Below are 19,460 nucleotides of genomic sequence, written 5' to 3' on the forward strand. Positions count from 1 at the left end.
CCACTCACTGGTGGAGTGGAGTGAGAGGCAGAAAAGGCCTCAGCTCTGTGTAAGCTGTGCTCAGTAATAACCAAAACATCCCTATGTTATCAGCACTGTTTCCAGCACAAGTCCAAACCACAGCCCCTTACCAGCTATTGTGAAGAAAATCAACTCTATCCCAGTCAAAACCAGCACTGGAAGGAAGCAAGTGTAGGGAATATGAAAGGAAACAATAGTTTTTACTAGACAAGTAAATGGAAAATTAGACACACAGCTTCTATTTTAAATGTATTTTATTAGGGTAGGAAAAATCATTTCAATACCCATCTCTTTATACATTCTCAGGCTGATGTTACATGGAGCCAGCAGCAAGTCATGGTCTCCATGAAGTGCAAGTATCTGCACAGCTTCCTTCCACCATGCACATGTAGGCAAAGCTATTTCCTTTGCTACTCTTCACTTTTTTCCTCTGATATCTGATGTTTCACAACACTCCTCTGATAAATATATTGCAATAACAGTGGAAAGGGAGGAGGATAGCACTCACGCGGAGTGGTGTAACAGACAGTAGGCACAGTGTTGTTCACAGTATCGCAGTGTTCACTTGTTTTCCAAAGTGAATGAGCTTGGTGACCTTTAAATCTGTTTCTGCTGTTTCTGCAGTTTGTTTTTTACCCTCTCACTCCACCCAAGCCACTGGACCATGTTATATGTTCAGCACATCACAATTCTGGAACAGACCATTATACATGCAGTAAGTAGAAAGGTTTTTTTAAACTTTTGTGGTTTGCTTTCTTTAGGTTCCAGTCTTGCTGGTGTTTTTGATTGCTTTGGTAGCTCTTTTTTTCTTTTGTTGTACAAGATCTGAAGTGTTTATTATTAATTGTGACTATCATCCTGATTAGTATTGCTATGAGTTCTCCTGGCAGTGATTGGGACCCAGGGCTTGGTGCCATGCAGCTCAGCATGGCAGGAGAAAGGGCATTGGAGGTAAAATGGAGTGGAAAACATAAAAATCTTGATCAAGTTTAGGGAACGAGAGAGTGGCAAGGCAGAAAGCCTTGGTCACTTACACTCTTTGCAGAGCTCTGTGCATCCTCCTTACATAGCACCTGTCACAATGCCTTACCAGCTGCCTTTCCATCTCTGGTGGAAGCCTGCAGAGGAGCAGGGGGTCTGCTGTATTCCGCAGGTGCCCCTGGTCCAGACATCCCTGTGGGATGGCACCCCAAGTCCTGCACGCTGAACCCCAGCACCAGATGACCCACTTTGCATAAAGCAGTGTTTGTTGCACTCCCAGTGAGTCAAGCAAGGGTGTCAACACGTGCTTATCTGCTTCCTTGATTTGTAATTAGTGAGGTTTTGTTTTTTCACAGCTTTAGAAATGAAAAATATTGTCTGCCTGCTGAGAGTTCTGGTTACATGAGTTACTGGTGAGCCTCAAGGCATGCTCCTAGTGAATATGTGGAGCACCTGGTATTTTAAATATCTTGCCTCTATGATTGTGGCCAGATCACTGCAGAACTGAGTTTAATTTAAAAGAACCTCTGTGTTTTCAGTAGAAAGTGAATTCTCCTTTTCTAGTCAAAAAACTTTATTTTGTACTTGCTCATGCTTTCCTGATCTGTGAAGCTCAAAGGTCTAGTATATTATCGGAGGTACTTTAAGCTAGGCTGGGAGCTATATCTTAGGGGAAGTAAAAAATAATTTTGTTTATCTCTTATTTTTTTCGTTCCCTGGTGTTTGGGATGTGTATTTGTTATCCTACAGATAAGAGCAAGCAAATAGATGGGGTTATTTGAAGATGTCAGTGTTCTCTGGATCCTAGAAAAATTGACTGAGGCGCCTATGTATTATTACTGTACAATATTATAGCTAATTGCATCAAGCTTATTGCAGTGTAGTAAGAACTACAGAATAATTTCTGTATTTAGAGAGGATTTTGTTGGCAAATAAAGCCAAGATGATGGTCTGCTGCATCTTTTCTTATATATCCAATGTATGCAAATTCAAAATTTTCAGGGACATATGAGGGCACACACAAAAAACCTGGTCGATATATCAAAAAATAATCAAAATATAATTTGAATTTTTAAAACTACTTTGAATAATTAGTAAAATGTTCCTTTTTCAAATACATGGAAAATTCAGATAATCTGGAATTTAAAGTGTCAAACAGGATGGCTTAACCTTTACAATACACACAGCTTTGGTGCTTTGAGATACGATCGCCAGCAGTGGCCCATTTGCTTTCAGCTGTCTGTTTTGAGGGTCATCCTCCTAAAAGAGCACATCACCTGAGCCCTGCAGGCCAGCCTCTGGGCAAAGTTGCTTGGCTGATTTTAAAATCCCCCATGTGCTGGGGCTCAGACCAAGCTGCCTGCCTTGCACTCAGACAAGTGACCCACCAGTGACGCTCGGATAGATTGGCAGCAGTCACCTGCAGCAATCGCTGCTGTGCAAGAGACAGAGAGGAAGTGGCAACTTTTCAAACCATTACAGCTGTTTCCAAAAAAAACCCGATTTATATCACAGTCAGATAAAATGCTTCAGCTGCCCCTGAGATCAGATCACACCTCAGATTATTCACACAATTAACCCATCCCTCCACATTCTGCCATTAATGGGCTGGTTTGTTTTCTTGTTCATACAACGTAATGGAACAGAAGAGCTGGGCAGGAAAAGCACTGGATGGTGAGGGAGCAGCAAACAGCTGGGATGATAATCTTTATATCCAGCTAATCATACGAGTTCACCTCATTCCCCTTTGTGGAGCAGATTGATGTGACTAAGGCAGCAGAAGAGAGCGAGTGTGGGACCTGCGGCAGCAGCAGGTGTGCCCATGGTACATCCATACACTCAGTCCCTGGCTGTGTGACTACCAGGCTGGTAGGGATGAGGCCATCCATCCTCAGATGGCCAGGGATGTGACTGCTTCCCACACGTCTGCTTGCTCTCTTGCAGGCTGGTGTGAGCTCCCACACCTCACTCTGCTTATCAGCAGTGGATCAGAGAGAGCTCTGCCCACACAAAACCTGTGAGCTCAGGCCACATGGATGGCTTAACCAGGCAGAGTCAGTGCCAGTGCTGCTTTGTAGCAGACAGCAGGGTGCTGTGTGCCAAGGGGAAAGGGAGGTGAAGACTCCCTGTCCCCAAAGACAACCTCACAGCTCCCATCAGCATGGAGGAATTCCCCACAGCAGTTGTTCCTCTCAGCTGGTCATCCATAATAACTCTGGTCAGAAGGGCAGATACTGTCAGAGATGAGTTCCATCACAGGTCACTTCTGAGTCACCTCAGTGAGTCACCTCTGTCTGGCCTTGTCACAGGCTATGGAGCCCTCAGCTGCAGCCCAGCGTGGGAAGGCACAGTCTCCTTTTGTGAATCGTCTTTTCTTCCAGTGTCCTGCTGCTGCTGGTCCTTGGCTCCTGCCCCAGCATGGCTCACCCAGGCTTGTCTCTCTCCCTCTGGGGTGCCCCAGCCGTCTCCTTCTGCCCATAAAAAAGTCAGGCAGCAAATCATTCTGTGGAGAGTGATAAGCGAACATACAGCAAGCCTGGCTTTCACTTGGTTTGTGATAGGGTTGGAGGAAAATTACTTGGGCTCACCATATGATGCATTTAGATGTACACAGAAAAAAGTGCAACTTCTCCTGGCTTGAGTGCAGAACTGCAGCTCCTGGAGTCTGACAGGCTGCTCTGACCAGGAAGTTTGGTGAACGAGCTGAACCAATGAGCCCATCCATCCATTTCACTGATGAGCAAGAAAGGGCCTTACACTGAGCCTGAACTGCTGGAGCCAGCTCTGCCTCAGGCTGTTCCTCCACCAGGGATAAACAGTAAAGAAAAAAGGGACAGAGTACTGAGGGGTCCAACACAGAGAGTAAAAACAAAACAATTACAAACAAATTTGCAAACACTTTACAAATATCAAGAATGGCAGAGAAGGCTACTACACTTTCAGCCAGTTTCTCTGGGTCATATGCTAGTGCAGATGAAAAAAAAAAAGATGAGTCATACAATTTTGATGAGAGCCTCCTCCTGCCATTCTAATAGCTGTTTAGTTTTACATGGAGAGGAGTCTTTAGGACACAAGAAGGGCATTACAAACCAATGAAATTATTTAACAGAAATAAAATTATCTTGTGTGCATGCTGAAATGGAGTAGGAAGTTCTGCCTCTATTAATAATGCAAACTTCCTTTTTGTTGTAATTGCCTTTCTATCCAGAAGTCCTTCTAGTTTTATGGCCTTTCAAATCCCCTCCTCTTCAAGGAACAAGCTGGCATTCAGTGTCATAGAAAAGAATCCAAGTTCAGAGGCGTCTTTGTAGAGAAAAAACTGTGAACGCAGTTTCTCTCAAAGGAGAAATTGAGTGTTCAGGGCTCTTGGCTAACTGTCATGCTTGTCCCTACAGATGCACAAATGTAACACTAGCAAGGACCTTTTACATATTTTTTTCCATGCTTCACTGTGTTCTTTTCACTGTGATCACTGTGACTTTTTCTGCTGGGTACAGGGTTGGAAGATGGACTGACAGACTGTGTGTTAGTATAATCACATTTTTTAAATCCTCTGGATGAACACGTGAGTTTTGCATTTCACTCTAAAGCATTCCATTAGGCAACTGAGTAGCGTAATAGACGTTACCATTAATAAAATGGGTTTTGTCTTTATTTATCGTGACAGAACTACTGAATACACAAATATCAAAACAAAGTACAACCAAGTATTTTGCAATTCTTTATATCTAGTTTGCAGTTTCTACATAGCTAAAAACATATATATGTGTGTATGTAAATCTGTATCTGTATCTATATCTATCTATCTATATCTGTACCTATATCTATATCCTCCATCTCAGTATCAGGCTGAAGGAACTCAACCGAAAAAAATCTTACTTATATTTTTTAGATAGTCTTGAAAGGGTGGGACATCATATGTGGTTACCCAGGTAGCTGGTGTGAATATTGACTGAAGGGCAGGATTTCAATTCTACAGAGACAGAATCCATAGAAGGACAGAAACCCCCCTTTACTTCTTGCAGGGCTCAGGCCTGTTTGCTTTTCAGTGTCTTGTTGATGGCACAGCTTGCTGACTCTGAGAGAAGGGGAAAAGAGGAAAAGAAGTGCAGCTTCTCAGGTCACAGAAGATCTTTGGAGCAACTGGTGCAGAACGACTTGCTCTGGCAGGTCACATTGCATAGTCATTGCATAGTTCACTCTATATTATTTTTCACTTTACACATAATTGTAGTTTCTAACACAAACAGGATAAACCAATGTGTCTTAACCTCTCAGTGATACACTAATGGTGTAACATGGAGTGATTCTAAGATCATTTCTCCCACACAAACTAGAAGAATGGTAGCTGATTCCTGGAGGATACTATAGAGATAAAAATCAGGGATGTTTCCATGTCCTTCCTGTGTTATGCTTAATGAAAAGTTAAGGACTATTGGATAATGTGCAAGAATCTGCCATGCAGGAGCTATTAAAACATCACAACACAGCCAGCTACTTTTGGCAAATACAGTAACCCAAACCACCTTGGGCATAGTTTTAAATTGGTTCATCTTTATATTCATTACCAGAGGTGCACATGCCAGTGTATTTTACAAACACATCCTATTAAAGTATAGGTAACATATTCATGTGGGTATGTAGAGATGAGAAATGTACAGATAGCAATAAATAGCAAACAACACAACATATAGGTTTTGCACCATAGAAATAGGATACAAGTTTTAGAAAGGAAGCACACACAGGAATTCTAGGCAGAATAAGTTACTTAAAATGAAAATGAGACATGGAGAAATTTCCATCATAGTATCTCTGAGGCAACAGCATGGGCACAGGCTTGTTTACAGGCCAGAGTATTACAATATTGCTCAGTTTTATCTTGGAGAAAGAATGTTTCCCACAAGGACTCCCTGTTCTGATTAAAGCACTGTAAATTCACTTTTTCTACTTTTTTTTTTTTTTCTTCTTCTTTTGTGGGTTAGAGGGGGTTTTTTTGCACTTATCAGTACAATGAGTGACCTGCCTGTGGTCTGTCCTGCTCTCCTGGGCTAGCACTCAGGGAAGAGCCAGTGCCCTGTGGAGCTGCAGCTGGGAGTGTCTGGCACTTGCACAAGCCAGACTCAGGTGAGAGAGGCTGGTTGCTACTCTGAGGAAGTGTTGGACAGGTTCTGACTCTGGACATTACAGTACACATATTTGGGATTTGTTCTGGAGGAGCTGTAAGGAGTTTCTATAGCGTAGAGGCTGACGAAACAGAAAAGGAGGGACACATATTTAACATAGTAGTCTTAATTTCCATCTAAAGTACATAAGGAGACACATATGGACAATAAGAAAACTTAGCTGTTTCACTCCAGATGTCAGCTTTAAAACTCTGTATTCTGGAATGAGGGTTTCTTCCAGATAGAAGCCTGACCAAATTGCTTCATTTGCTTATTATAGTTTTGGGCTACAATAGTCCAAAATGAGCTAGGTGAGACTAGGAATTGGCCAAAATTTTTATTTATTAAACACTTACAGTATAGCAAGTAAACTGAAAAACTTCAGTCAGATTATCTACCATTGTTATTAAAAAAAAAAAAAAAAAAGTAAATGGTGGTGTCTGTCTCAAAGGAAGAACTGTCTAAAATGTAAGACATATGTGACTGGATAAATTCAACAGATAAATCAGATCTGGGCAGAAAAGAGCAGAAAAAGCAGGTAATTGGTTGAGGCTTGTCTGGTCTACTCTCAATCAGGAGCACCTTCTACAGTTTCCCAAATACGTGGCTTCTGAGATCACAGGTTTTTTCCACTTCAAAAAGAAATAAAGTTTTTGCCTTATGATCCTGCCCTTTTGGAAGTGTAATTAGTTTGAATGCTGTTGCTTTATGCATCACACTTAAAGGATAAGTGATAGAAGAAGAGGAGGAGTGTCTCAGAGTAGCTTCTGTCAGCCTCTGCTGCTGCTGAGAGGCAACAGAAGGGAACTTCAGATCCAAGTGGCAATGTTGCAGATTGATTTTTGTGGACATGCCCTGTTAACTGGCAAGGTCTATGTTTCTTTTTTTAGCAGCTTAGATGGCTTTTACCAAGCATAAATATAGACTGCACAAATAGCGAGAAGCTATTTTTGAATATTTTGGTCACTGCTAAATACAGAATTGCTAATCCAGGCATTCAGAAGTCATGATTCAGGTCCCCAGAATGAAAAGGCTGGCCTAAGTCTATGTAAATCCTTCTTTATTTTCACTCTGTTTTGCCTCAGAATATTTCTGGATCATGTCTTCAAGAACTATTCTACAAAACTGAAGACAATAATTTAATCTGGGTTTGTATTTACCTCTAATTCACAAGTTTCCTGGAACTGTGACTTAAAAAAACCCATTCCCAATGCTGTGAGGCAAGAGAATTTCTTCGTTTATCTGCCTAAGTGTCTGTTATAACAGTAGCTGAAATCTCTTTAATCACAAATGGAAATGTCAATAGTGAGCAGACAGAGCAGCAGAGGACTGAGGTACCATTCATCTCCCACCTTCCCTTGTCTTCACAAATTTGATGTGAGGGGAGAACAGTCCCTCCCCTGTGCAGGGCTGACAGTCAGCCCACGGCAGAACAGCAACAATCTTCTGAGTGAGGCACTTGCTCATAGAGCAGAGGCACATCATGAATGTCACACAGCACACAAATATCGTGGCAAAAATGTCAAACACTCTGAGCAATTATTACAACAGGCATTAGCATAAGCTTGTTTGATGAATGTTTTGTGCAAGTAATTCTAATTTGTGACACATTTGGGAGGGTTTTGTTTTAGTTTTGCAATTTTAAAAGTAGCTCATAGGCAGAACATGGGTCTAACTTTGTTCAGTGAAATAATAATAATTTATTGCTTGTTTAGTTGTAACCTTAAGCCCAATATGTTTTAGTACATCCTCAGCTTCTACTCCCCAGAAAATTTTAAACTTGGCGGATGTTGCTAGTGCCTGAGACTGCCTGCAAGAATGGTTTATTGTCTCATCATTTCTCGTCATTCCCTTGAAATGACACATTTTTAAGCAATCAGTGTCACAAGAGCTGGTGACTCTCTCATGTCTAAGAGCCCTTGCAAATATATTTTTGTGGACAAAGTACCCTTCATTCACTATTGTATTTTTCCTGGAAACACCTCAAAGCCAAATTCATGCATGAGGAATATACTGGCCTTTTCAACAGTGCAGATTAGCAAATTGCTCTTCTATAAAACACTTTCAGCATCCCTTTCTACTGCAAACTGGTCTTTGCTGAAAATTAACAAATTGTCCTAGCACCATAATATCTATTATTGGTTCAGTAGTCTTTCATTGAATACCTATTTTAATTTCTGCTTGCTCTTGGGAGCTACATGTTTTGCTTTACAGGGGCATCCTTTTGCCTTAATAGATTGATTAAATGCATTTCTGTAAAAATAAAGCCAGGTTATTTTTGTCTGCAGCTCTCAATGATGGTTGTGTGTTTCTTTAACCCTCCCTCCTGCTTAAAAGCTTCAGAGTTTGCTTTGATACCTTTGAGGAAACAAATAGTCTGACAGGGAAGGGCAAGGGCAGGGCTTGCATCACCCTGACCCGTTCCTGCTTGTTGAGCCAGCTCGACAGCCCAAGTCAGAGGTTACACCTTCCCTAAACAGGTGGAACTTGAATACTCCTCCAAGTGTACCAGACAGCTGGGACATAAGAACCAGAGTCCCTGAACAATTTTCTTCCTGGCTTTCTCCTTGTGGCTGAGTGCTGATGTCCAACCAGAGGCAGAGCCTTGCCTGTCACACCGTGTGCGTGCCCTACCCTTGTAGATACCACCCAGCCTGTGGTGTGGGTATGATTCACCCCACAGCACCCGGGAGGTCAGGTGGGTACGGGCCATGCACTCTGCCATGACCTGCAGAGGATGGGATGGGATGGGATGGGATGGGATGGGATGGGATGGGGCACTTGTGCAAAGGAGAGACGAGCAGAAGCTCTGCAGCACAATTCCCCTTGGGCTCCTGGCAGATCAGCATGCCACAGGAACAAGGCAGCCTGCAGCAAATATGAGCTGGCCCAGGACAAGCCAGGCCTTCTGCTGCAACTTCACCCTCCTGCAAAACCACGGGGATTGCTTGCCCAGTCGCTGCTGAATTTGCAGCTTTTTGATTTTGCCAATGTTCTATTTAAGCCTTAGCCCTACCAAATGCAGATTAAATGCATATCCACCTACACTTGCAAAGATGTTCACAGGTACTAAACATTGCATTTACCTCTGTGCCCTTGCATTTTACACAGAAAATAAAAACCAGACCACCTTGGTTTGAAGACCTCGAATTAGACCGAAACTGTTAGTATTAATTATCTTATATGGAAGGAGGCTAGGGGGTTGGAAAAATTTCTAATCTAGCACTTTAAGGAAATATGAACCTTGAACTTCAAGGTTTGTTAGTGGCACTAAATAGTACATGCATGTTTTTGTTTATAGCCAAAGAATCTGGGTGCTCTGATAATACATTTGGCTGATGGGAAGTGTGCAGATGGACAAGCATTCAACAGCTCAGCCATGCAGCCTGTTCCTTAGAGAGTCTCTTGCCCTTGGCAAAGGAAAAAAAAGATGCATCTTTCTGGCAATGAAACTGTGACTTTGCTTATTGACAAGAATAAACTTTTTTCCTTCTTGTAAGCACAATAAATGTCACTTTCACAGTAAGCTAATGATGGGTGTCTATAATGTATAGCAGTAGCAACCCTATTATTGATGTAGTTATACTGGTAAAAAATGCACACATTATTATAGTTTTATGTTGCAATGGGAAGAAATTCAATTATGCTCATAAGCAATGCTGGAGTTGTATTCATAGCTCTGCCAGTTTACCCTACTATAAATACACCAAGAAAATCTTTTTCAGCTTGCCACATTGCACAGAAATAAAGATCACTCTCAAGGAGAATGCTTTGGAATCAAGTGCCATGCAATCCAAGCATGTGGAAGCCAAAAAAAAATCCAGCAATATGCAGAGGTGAGAAACATAGTTCAAAAAGGCATCATAATAAATTACATAATCTAAACATCCATCAGTTATTTTTAAGGCAGACTTCTTACTTTGAAAAAAACCCAGTTAAATTCAGTGCAATTTAACAATTCATTCATTGTTAAATAAATACTTAATCCAGGTTAATACAAGGCTCAAATCACACCACAACAGCAGTACCTACAACATCCTCTTGTTTCTGCTGTTCCACCCTTTTTGTATCTTCTGGTTATAACTATGATCACTAATAGAACTTACCGCTAAACATCACACTTAAAAGTCCCTGTTATGGCTGTAATTGTATTTATTAAATATTTCTTAAACATGCCCCCATCTTCTACAACAGAAATATTACATTCATAAATTAAATTAAAATAAAATAAAATAAAAAAATTTAAAAAGGATGAAATATATTACAAAGCTGCTGTTAGAAAACCTAGCAGACTTGCTTTGTAGATATCTTGTAGGTAAGATGGCTGATTCTTTATGTCTCTGAGTACACAAACTGTACATTCAAATAGTAACTTTCAGATTATTTTATATGCCCACAGCCACATTTTCATAATCATCTTCTAGGACTCTGACAGCCAATATGAGCACAAACCCTTTATACTGACCTTTCATATTTATGCACAAATACACGGCTCCATGAACATCAAGCCGGCAATCAGATTCACTTCTGGTTCGTGCTAAAAATTGCAAACTGTATAATGTGAGGAAAACTTGTCAGTTCACTCTTAGTTACCAAAGTTACCAGGTAACTTTTAGTTACCAAAATACTGGTGATCAAGTAGGAAAGACATTCAGTGGTATATTTAATAGGCCGTTTGCTTGTTACTGCTTTCTCAGGCAAAAATACTTTAAATTCAAATAAAGATCATTTGGCAGTTCACAGGAAACAAGACTGTGATGATGTGACATGTACAGCTTGAGACTTTCTAGGACACTCATACTCCCTGCATTACTTCAGAGTAATTCTGATAGCTCTGCCCTTATCCTTTTTAGACAAGTGATGAGGCAGGCAAAACATCACTTTCTGAAATCTATCTGAGCTAGTTACATCAGGGAGAGAGATCCATTCACAGTTAAATCCTCTTACTCAACACCGTGGCTGGCAGGCTGTTGTGGATAACACAAGGAGACCTGGAATAGCTGCAATAAACACAGCATGAAATGTAACTGAAAAATAATGGTGGTATAAATAGATCTGATGTACTTGCCACAGGTTACAGTTTATTTTCAAATACAGGTAGTGTGATAATTAAAATATATCAGAAAGCTCAGCTGAGTTACAGTGCCACGAACAGGGAATAACACAGAGCCATTCATCCTTTAGTTGGGTAAACCTCACTGAGAAAAAAACAACTGCTGAAATCAGAGGAGTCTAAGCTTTTCATAATACAGCTTTGTACAAATAATTATGGGTGTCACATTCACTTTTTGCAGAGCAGCAAAGCTGACCACATCCAAATAATGGCAGGCTTGGTTTATTGGACATGTAAAATGCAAAGATATATAACTTACACATTTTGAATACCAGAATTCTGCAGCACTTAAAATACAAAAGCATGGTTAATGTTAATAGTTTTCTAGAAGTTTCTTAAAACAAGCCATGTGGTTCAAGCATAAAATATATTTTTTTTTAAAAAGGCAGTATTGTTAGTCTTGATGTAAAACCTCATTAGTAGGAAAGGGCACAGCTTTGGAAAGGAAGATGTTCATAAAGCTCTGGTGATACCCACATATTTGGTATTGTGCACCTTCTTCTGACAGAAGGTTACAATTTAGTAGGCAGAAATGTCTACTTAACAGCACTGTGAATGATATATTTCAGAAAATCTTAATTCTTACTGGCCATCGTTCTTTATTAAAAATTCGTTAATTTTAAATCACCACAATTAGCAACAAAATCATAAATAGTACCAAAAGTTTTTGGCGCTGTGTGCCTTTAAATAGTTGTGTTTCCTTGGGAACTTTCTGTTTAAAAGGTTGCTTGTAATTCAAAAGTATTTATGAGATCAGCCACAGGATGGCTGAGGTGGACATGTTCCCCCGGAGATCACCTCATCTCAACCCTCTGCTTAAAGCAGGGTGAGCAGGAGCTCCTCAGGGCCACAACCACTCAGGTTTTGAATATCTCTAAAGATGGTGATTCTACAACCTCTCTGAGCAACCTGTGCCATTGTTTGATCACTCTCACAATAAGGAAAGTTTTTCTCAAGTTTAAACAGAATTTTTCATGGTTTATCCACTGCTTCTTGTCCTTTCACAGGGAAGAGCCTGGCTCCATCTTCTTTGCCCCATCAGGTGTTTATACACATTGGTAAGATCCTTCCTGAGCCTTCTCTTCTCCAGGCTGAACATTTCCAGCTCCACTCCTCAGATCCTTCACTACCTTTATGGTCCTTTGCTGGACTCATTCCTGCATGTCCCTATCTCTTTAGTGATGGGGAGCCCAGAATGAAGCTGTCATTTGAGGGTGTTTTAAAACTGTACAAATACAAATTTTAATGCAAAAGTTTGAACTGAAATGGTATTCTTGAAATTTGAAATCCAAGTAAGAATAGCGATGCTATTCTTCTATTAATCATAACTGTACATTTAGAAATATAGTATGTATTAGAGTCATCTTCCACAGCTTATAGAATATGTAACTCGTTCTGTGAGTAGTCATGTATGTGTAATGAAGACCATGACTGCCTCAGACAGATGGGCTATATAGCTCAAATGTCCATTTAAAGGGTTAGTTGGAAGATTAATACTTCTATGATCTCAGGCAGGTTACAGCTATCCAAAATGCAATAAAGTTTTGCAACCGATCCATAGTGAATGCTTCCAACAGGTGAACGAACATGCTCTAATCAGGAGTCCTTCTCCAATACTACTGAAAAAATAATGTGTGCTTGCCCTGTTGAAAACTGGGTGCTGAATCTCCAGATCAGCATTTTTCTCCTAGCTCAGTGTGCCACAACATCCATGCATTGTTGGAAAGCTGGAGTATTTTAACCAAGTTTATTCTGTTTTATGTTAGTGCCTCAACATATATGGCAAGTAGTAGGGCTAATTGACTGGTAAGTCTGCTGAGATTAGGGGTGAAAGAAATTTCTCTCCTGGACTTCACATTATCCATAGATAAACAGCAGAAGTTTATGCCATAGCATTCAGCCTGCAAGAGAGGAGGAACCAAGCAATTACAGATCCTCAGCTTCAACAAGGTCATCCTGTTCTCAGCCAACACATTATCTCGTTCTATTTTTTGTGAACAGGAACAAAAACTTACAGAATTTTGACCCCTTTGTATTTCTGATTATCACCACAGCTGAAGAGCAAGCACAGTGGAATTGATAGGCTTTGGACTGAAATTTAGAATTTAAATAGCTACTCCTAAAATTTATCAATGCCCATTGTATCCTGACAGTCATAGTGAAAGTCACCCAAAGATGATAGAAACCACCTTTTGAACGTACAGCTCAGCAGAAAATGTCACATGGATCTCAGCTCCCTAACACAAAGGTCATAATCTGGATTCCTTAACTGGCTGTAGCTGGAAAGACTGCTATGACAGGACAGCATGTTAGCTCACATCATTCCACAGTTATTTCAAGTGCTGTGTGCTATGTCTCCTAGCATGAATGTGCCTTAAAATAAGCATCAATTCCTGTGAAGAAGAGGAAATGTGAATCAATTATAGAAATAATGATATCTTATTGATATAAGATTCAAATGAGAATAAAAAACTCTGAATGCATTGAAATAATGTCAAATGGCATGTGATTACCTATTTATAGTATTTTATACTGCAGGAACTGTGTAAGTCTTTGCAAGGATGAAAATAGTTAACAATGAGGCAACAGCTTTTTTGAAGTAATGAAATGGACAGAAATGAAAAAATAACACCTGAGGCACTGCAGAAAGGGACACAACTGGGAGTTGTAGAATAAGATGCTATTTTACTATGCTCTAGTTAGGGAGGGCTTTGCAGCAAATGGGGAATATCTTAATTCCTATAGATGTTCACCAGAACTGAGCCATCAACAGGATTATGCCACAAAACTCACCTTGTGAAGTTGTGGGGACAACATTATTCCAGATGATTCAGAGCAAAAGGATGAAATGAATCCTATAAACATTTATATGTATGAGTAACTGTTCTCCCAGGGTTGCCCCAATGATTTCAGTATGCCTATTATATAAGTGAACCGACGTGTATATAAGTGTTTGCAGGGATTAACATTTAGGGAAGATTAAAATTTTCTCATGGCTGTTTACAACTCTATCCAGCTGATACAACTGCCAGGAACTGCTGGGGTAAAGGAAAATGCCTGCTAACGCTGCTTTTCTGTGATCACTCTCACTTGTAAAGAGAGCGGTTGGAAGGAGGAGACATGGACAGCTCCTGTCCTCCTAGACAGGGAAGTTTGATACAAATCCCACAGCTGTTTTCTGCTAGGATAACGCAGCTGCTGTAAGGCAGACATAGAAAGAATCTCAGCTGCACAACCAGATAGTTTAAAAGATAAAGTCTGGAACTTTTTTTGGTGCTTTCTGGGATGATGGAAATAAGAAGCATCACTTTATAAATTTTGGTAATAAGCAACTAGTCAAACTGACAAGATGCTTGAAAACATGTTGAAAGAGTTGGGTGCAACAATGCATTGAATTGCACTGTCAGGCCCACACAGAAGACAGATAGATATGCTCTGGGCCTACAAATATGGTTTCAAAGAATTGGCCCCATTCTTCACTGGAGCTTCTTTGAACAAGAAATTAATGTACTGAACACAAACGCAGACAAGCATTTGGTCTTGTTTATAAATGCCCCATGGCTGCTCACTGAATTTGTCTATTATACAGCTGGGGAAAATTAAAATATGTTTTAGCAGGAGCCAAGCCAGCTTTAAGCAAGCTTAGTCTGTTGTTGGTAGTCAAGTTCAAGTAGCACTGAATTCAGTGCAGCTGATTTTCACAGGTCCAAAATCAGTTCTCGGGAAGATATAAACTGCTGTAGCCAGACTGTTATACACATGTCAACATTTTCAGTTTTGGATTATTTCTATGTCCAGTGCCTTGGTATTTTTAAAGAGCAGCCAGTGTGTTTAGCCATGGCCAGCTTTACAGACACTGAGCCCAAAGGCCAGCTTTACACAGTAAAAGCATACAGCTTTAAGCACAACTGGATTTTGTATTTCTCTCATATATGCCATGCCATTTTAATAATGCAGAGGCAGTGCTACAGAGTTGCTTTTTAGGACAGGAAGTACCTAAAAAATAATGCCCAGTTGAAATGATAAAACGATAATCACAGGAATGTCTCTGACATCACGCTACTCTTACTAACAAATACTCCTTTAATAGTGGTGCATTAATGGTATTGAGCCCTGTGCAATCCGACATGCAGCCTGTGAGATGACAGCGCTCAGACAGAAATATTCCACCTCCGTCAAGCGAGCTGGCTCCTATTACAGCCCGGGTGTTAAACCATGCTGCTGAACAAGCTTTGGCAGCTATCATGCCAGCTTCCCAAGTGAATGAATCACAGCGGTAATGGGTGATTGAACAGGGGTATATACAGTGGGACTCCTTAATTTCTTTCAGCTTCGCATTTCAAATCAATTGCAGCAAAGCTCAGATTAGATAACACTGAAAACTGAATTCTGTTTCTTTCAATGCCACCCCCAACCTGATCTTCTGTGAGAGCAACGAAACTGTAGATGAAGGAATCTGCATAGGTCCAGGTAGAAACACATCCTGGTATTTTATTTGGACTCTGGGGATGCTACTTGCAATTTCTACATAAGAAACAGTGGCAGGTTGTGTTCTAAATATTAAATGCAGGTATTGTTCTTGTTTTACTCTTCATTGCATTACAGAAGAGCATTTCTAATCTACGACCAAGAAAAAATGAATATTCTGTTTTCAGCACATTTTACTAAATCTAGACTAACTATACCTAGCAGCCTGTTTTCTAATGTCTGATTAACTTTGCTTTTACTTTTAAATAGCTTTTATTAGAATTAAAATAAATAACTGATTTGAAGGAAAAAACTAATTGTACAAAGCTGGTTTTGTCAAGAATTTGATTTTTTTTTGCATGCAGTTCACACAGTGAAGAACAATCTGATTACTAGATTTCATTTACTGACTTTAAAAACCTCAAAACGAAGTGTGCCTTATTCTGTGCAACATTCATAATGTGAAAAAAAGTTTGGAAGTTTGACCTGGTGACAGGTACCAGGAGAAAATTTTTCAAACATATTCTTATAACATATTTATTTACCTGCATGGACCAAATCTTTCTTTGTCTTCATTATGATTTTTTGTATATAGGAAATAACTGGAGAAATGGCAAATGGCAAAAGCACAGCTGCATGTACAATCAATGTTTGATATCAGTGATGAATTGAGGAGGAAGGAATAACAGAATATACGCCCCAGGAACAGATAGAGATTTCAAGGGTAGTTGTAGTAGAAATGTAAAAATGCTATTTGAAAGACCTATTTTTATTATTAGGATGCTATTGCCATGTCAAATTTCTATTGCAAGTTCTAGGACTGCTAGCGTAATAAAAGGGATGTTGCTAGAATAAAAAGCAATTCCAAAGCAATTGCAGCATCTGCTAAATCATAAAGCCAGATGTTTTCTGAAAAAAAAAAAAAAAAGAAAATTAATTCTAAAATTTCTGAAAACTGAAGTTAAACTGAAATAAGTTTGTCTATTTTGACAGTTACTTGTTTCCTGGTTTGTTTTTTTAACCTGGAATTTTGGAGTCATGATTTTGCCACATCAGACAATAAAATCCATCCCTAAAATTTTCTTACAAACAGATGCTACTTATTGTGATGTGTATTTTAATCTTGTGCCTTCTTCTGTTCCAGTAGTAGAACCAGAGTGAACAATTTCATTCGTCAATTTCCATGCACCTATGGAAAACTGATATGTTTAATCTCAGAAACTGGCAGTCAGGCAGTCTTTGAAATACAATGATATTCCTTAAAAGAAGCCAAAAATGATAAGGTTTTTTTGGTTGCATATAAATTTTTTCAAGACCTCTGTATTACCTTGAATTTTTTCTTTGATAAATATTATCCCTATAAAGGCTCTGAGACTTATGTCATCTGGTGTTTCCTGTACTATCAGCTCCAAATATTCTTACATCTCTTAATTTCTTCCCAAGTTCTCTGTAAGGCCATTCACAAACTTCTCTTAGAATCTTCTCCTTGATGCCAGGAACTATGTTTCTCTCTACGGTCAATTGCAGATAAAGAAGCATTTCTGTATCAAATTTACAGCCTTGCTTTGCTGGGGCAGCATCTGTAGTTCTAGGATATTTTCTGTGATATACCACAAGAATGTGATGCAACACAATATGCTGGGTTGCCCTAAAGGGAAAGGGGAAAAAGCATACAGGGAAGAGTTTTCTGGACCACCTTGTTTGAGAGGCTGCAGTCAACCCCGGTTTACTTTAGTAAACTATCTTAATATTGACAGAAAGTAGTGGCAGTGGTCAGTCCCCATTTCTCCCTTTGCCAAGAGCCCTTGGGATGTCTCCACCTCCACACCATCACATCTATGGCAAAATGCGGTATCAGATTTTTTTCTTCTTGGTTAATGAAAACTCTGTGCTTCTAATGCAGACCACTGCACTGATTGCTTTGATAGAAGAAGCAAAGAAGCTGAAATATTTTGCTATGATTGCTAAATACGTCTCTGCCCTGCAAACAGCTGCAGAGATGGTGTGAGATAATGATCCCTAACTGAAAAGAATGTTCAGATTCAATCTGTAACATTGACTCTTTGTTATTTGTGATCGTACTAAAAACACATGCATACTGTGAAGTAAGCAGCTTTGCTTTAGATAATGTATGTTTTTGTGGAGTTGACAACTAATTTATTAGGTTAGCACTTCAAAATTTTTGACCTTCAGCTATGGTTTCTAAGTTTTGTTCACCATGACAGACTAGTGGGAATGCATTGCGTGCATCTGCCATTGGAACTGCTTTATGGTTTTGGGCTCAAGTACTCGAGCAACAGTCTTTAACATGCTAAATACTGCATTTTTCCATTACATGAGGTACCTTAACTAATAATTCTTGACATAAATGCTGAATGTCTTGATGTTTCAAATGTCATGATCATCAGGGTCATGGTGATTCACGCATCCTTGCTGACCTATAGAAAACAGTCTAAGTGGCTTCCTGAATAATATTATTTATCTGGTCCTGCATTAATTGATAAGTAGTAGATAGTATTAACACGGTATAATAGAAGTATATCCTGCATTTCAGCTTTAAAAAATTTCTTTTATTTCAAAGGGACTGTCGAATTTGTTTCCTAAACTTCGACAGAGAGTTGGACAATTTTATTTCGTGAACAGTGCCTTTACAACTGAATTTTGGTATCAGACTAGAAAGGTGCAAATTTCTTGTACAGTTAATGAAGGAACTGGTGCACAAATGCAGAATCTAGAACTGATTCTAGTCCAAGCTCAAATTTCACCCATCAGAAATAATGCATGCGCTTTGTGTACACCATACTGATGCCAGGGTTTGGTGCTGTGCTTCCAGTCCCGTAACACAGAAGGTGAGGTTCCCTCTCACCGACCCCAACAATTAAACGAAATCGCATTTTCAGGAGATCACATTTTCCTCCCTGTATCTCCAACTGGACAATGTGGCTCCAGTTCTCCGTCCAAGGCTGACAGGCAGTGGTGCTAGAGGGTTTAAAAAGTCCAGGTTCATAAATTCAAACAAGTGACTCTGTCAGCAGCAGAGTATAAAAGACAGAAGATTACTCTTCCATGCACGCCTCCAAAGGGGACCTCAAGGGCCTTTCACGCCTTCCACCTCCTTGGATCCGGCCGTGGTCGCTCCAGCCCCGCAGGCGCTGGACTTCGGGCCAGCACGGCTGCAGGGAGCCGGCACCTGCTGAGGGAAACCATCTTCCCCTCAGCAGTTTTATTTCCCTTCTCTCTCTGTCTGCCGGCGCTGTGGGAACGAGCAGCGGCAGGGATCGCGGCACCCGCAGCCAGCGGCCGCAGGCAGCGCCTGACAGCTCCGCCACGGGGGCAGCGAGGGGGCGGCAGCGCCCGCCGCGCCCCCATCACCGCCCCGCCTCGGGACAAACGCGGCCCCTGGCAGGGAAGCGCGGAGATGTAAGTTCCACGGTGCCGGAGGGAAGCACCGCTGTCCCGACCCCGCGGCCGAGAAGGGGAAACCAGCACCGGGAGCCGCCCCCCGCCTGGCCGCGCCGGAGCGAGCGCCTCTGGCGCGGCCGGTCCCTCCTGGCGCGCCGTAGCGATGCTGCCGGCGCCGCTGCCCTCGGAGGCTGTTCCCAAGATGGCGGCCGCGCGGGCGGCTCTGCGCGGCCGCGCTCCTGCAGCCGGGTAGGGACCCGCTCCCCTCCTTCTGCTGCTCTTGCTCCTCGCTGCGCCCCCGCGCCGCGCACCGG

At 40.9% G+C, this 19,460-nt stretch overlaps 1 protein-coding gene across 1 annotated transcript in view; it reads right to left on the bottom strand.

Annotated features, from left to right (window-relative positions):
• LOC136287668 (plasminogen-like) overlaps positions 1–10,685 on the bottom strand; it is a 52,628-nt gene extending 41,943 nt beyond the window's left edge. The window contains exon 1 of the mRNA XM_066180421.1: positions 10,630–10,685. The gene's annotated coding sequence lies outside the window, so the exon portion shown is untranslated. The remainder of the gene's footprint in view (positions 1–10,629) is intronic.
• Between the last annotated feature and the right edge of the window lie 8,775 nt (positions 10,686–19,460).

Source organism: Chamaea fasciata, unplaced genomic scaffold, assembly GCF_029207755.1.
Source record: "Chamaea fasciata isolate MVZ Bird 193981 ecotype frontalis unplaced genomic scaffold, bChaFas1.0.hap1 SCAF_3, whole genome shotgun sequence".
Classification (NCBI taxonomy): domain Eukaryota; kingdom Metazoa; phylum Chordata; class Aves; order Passeriformes; family Sylviidae; genus Chamaea; species Chamaea fasciata.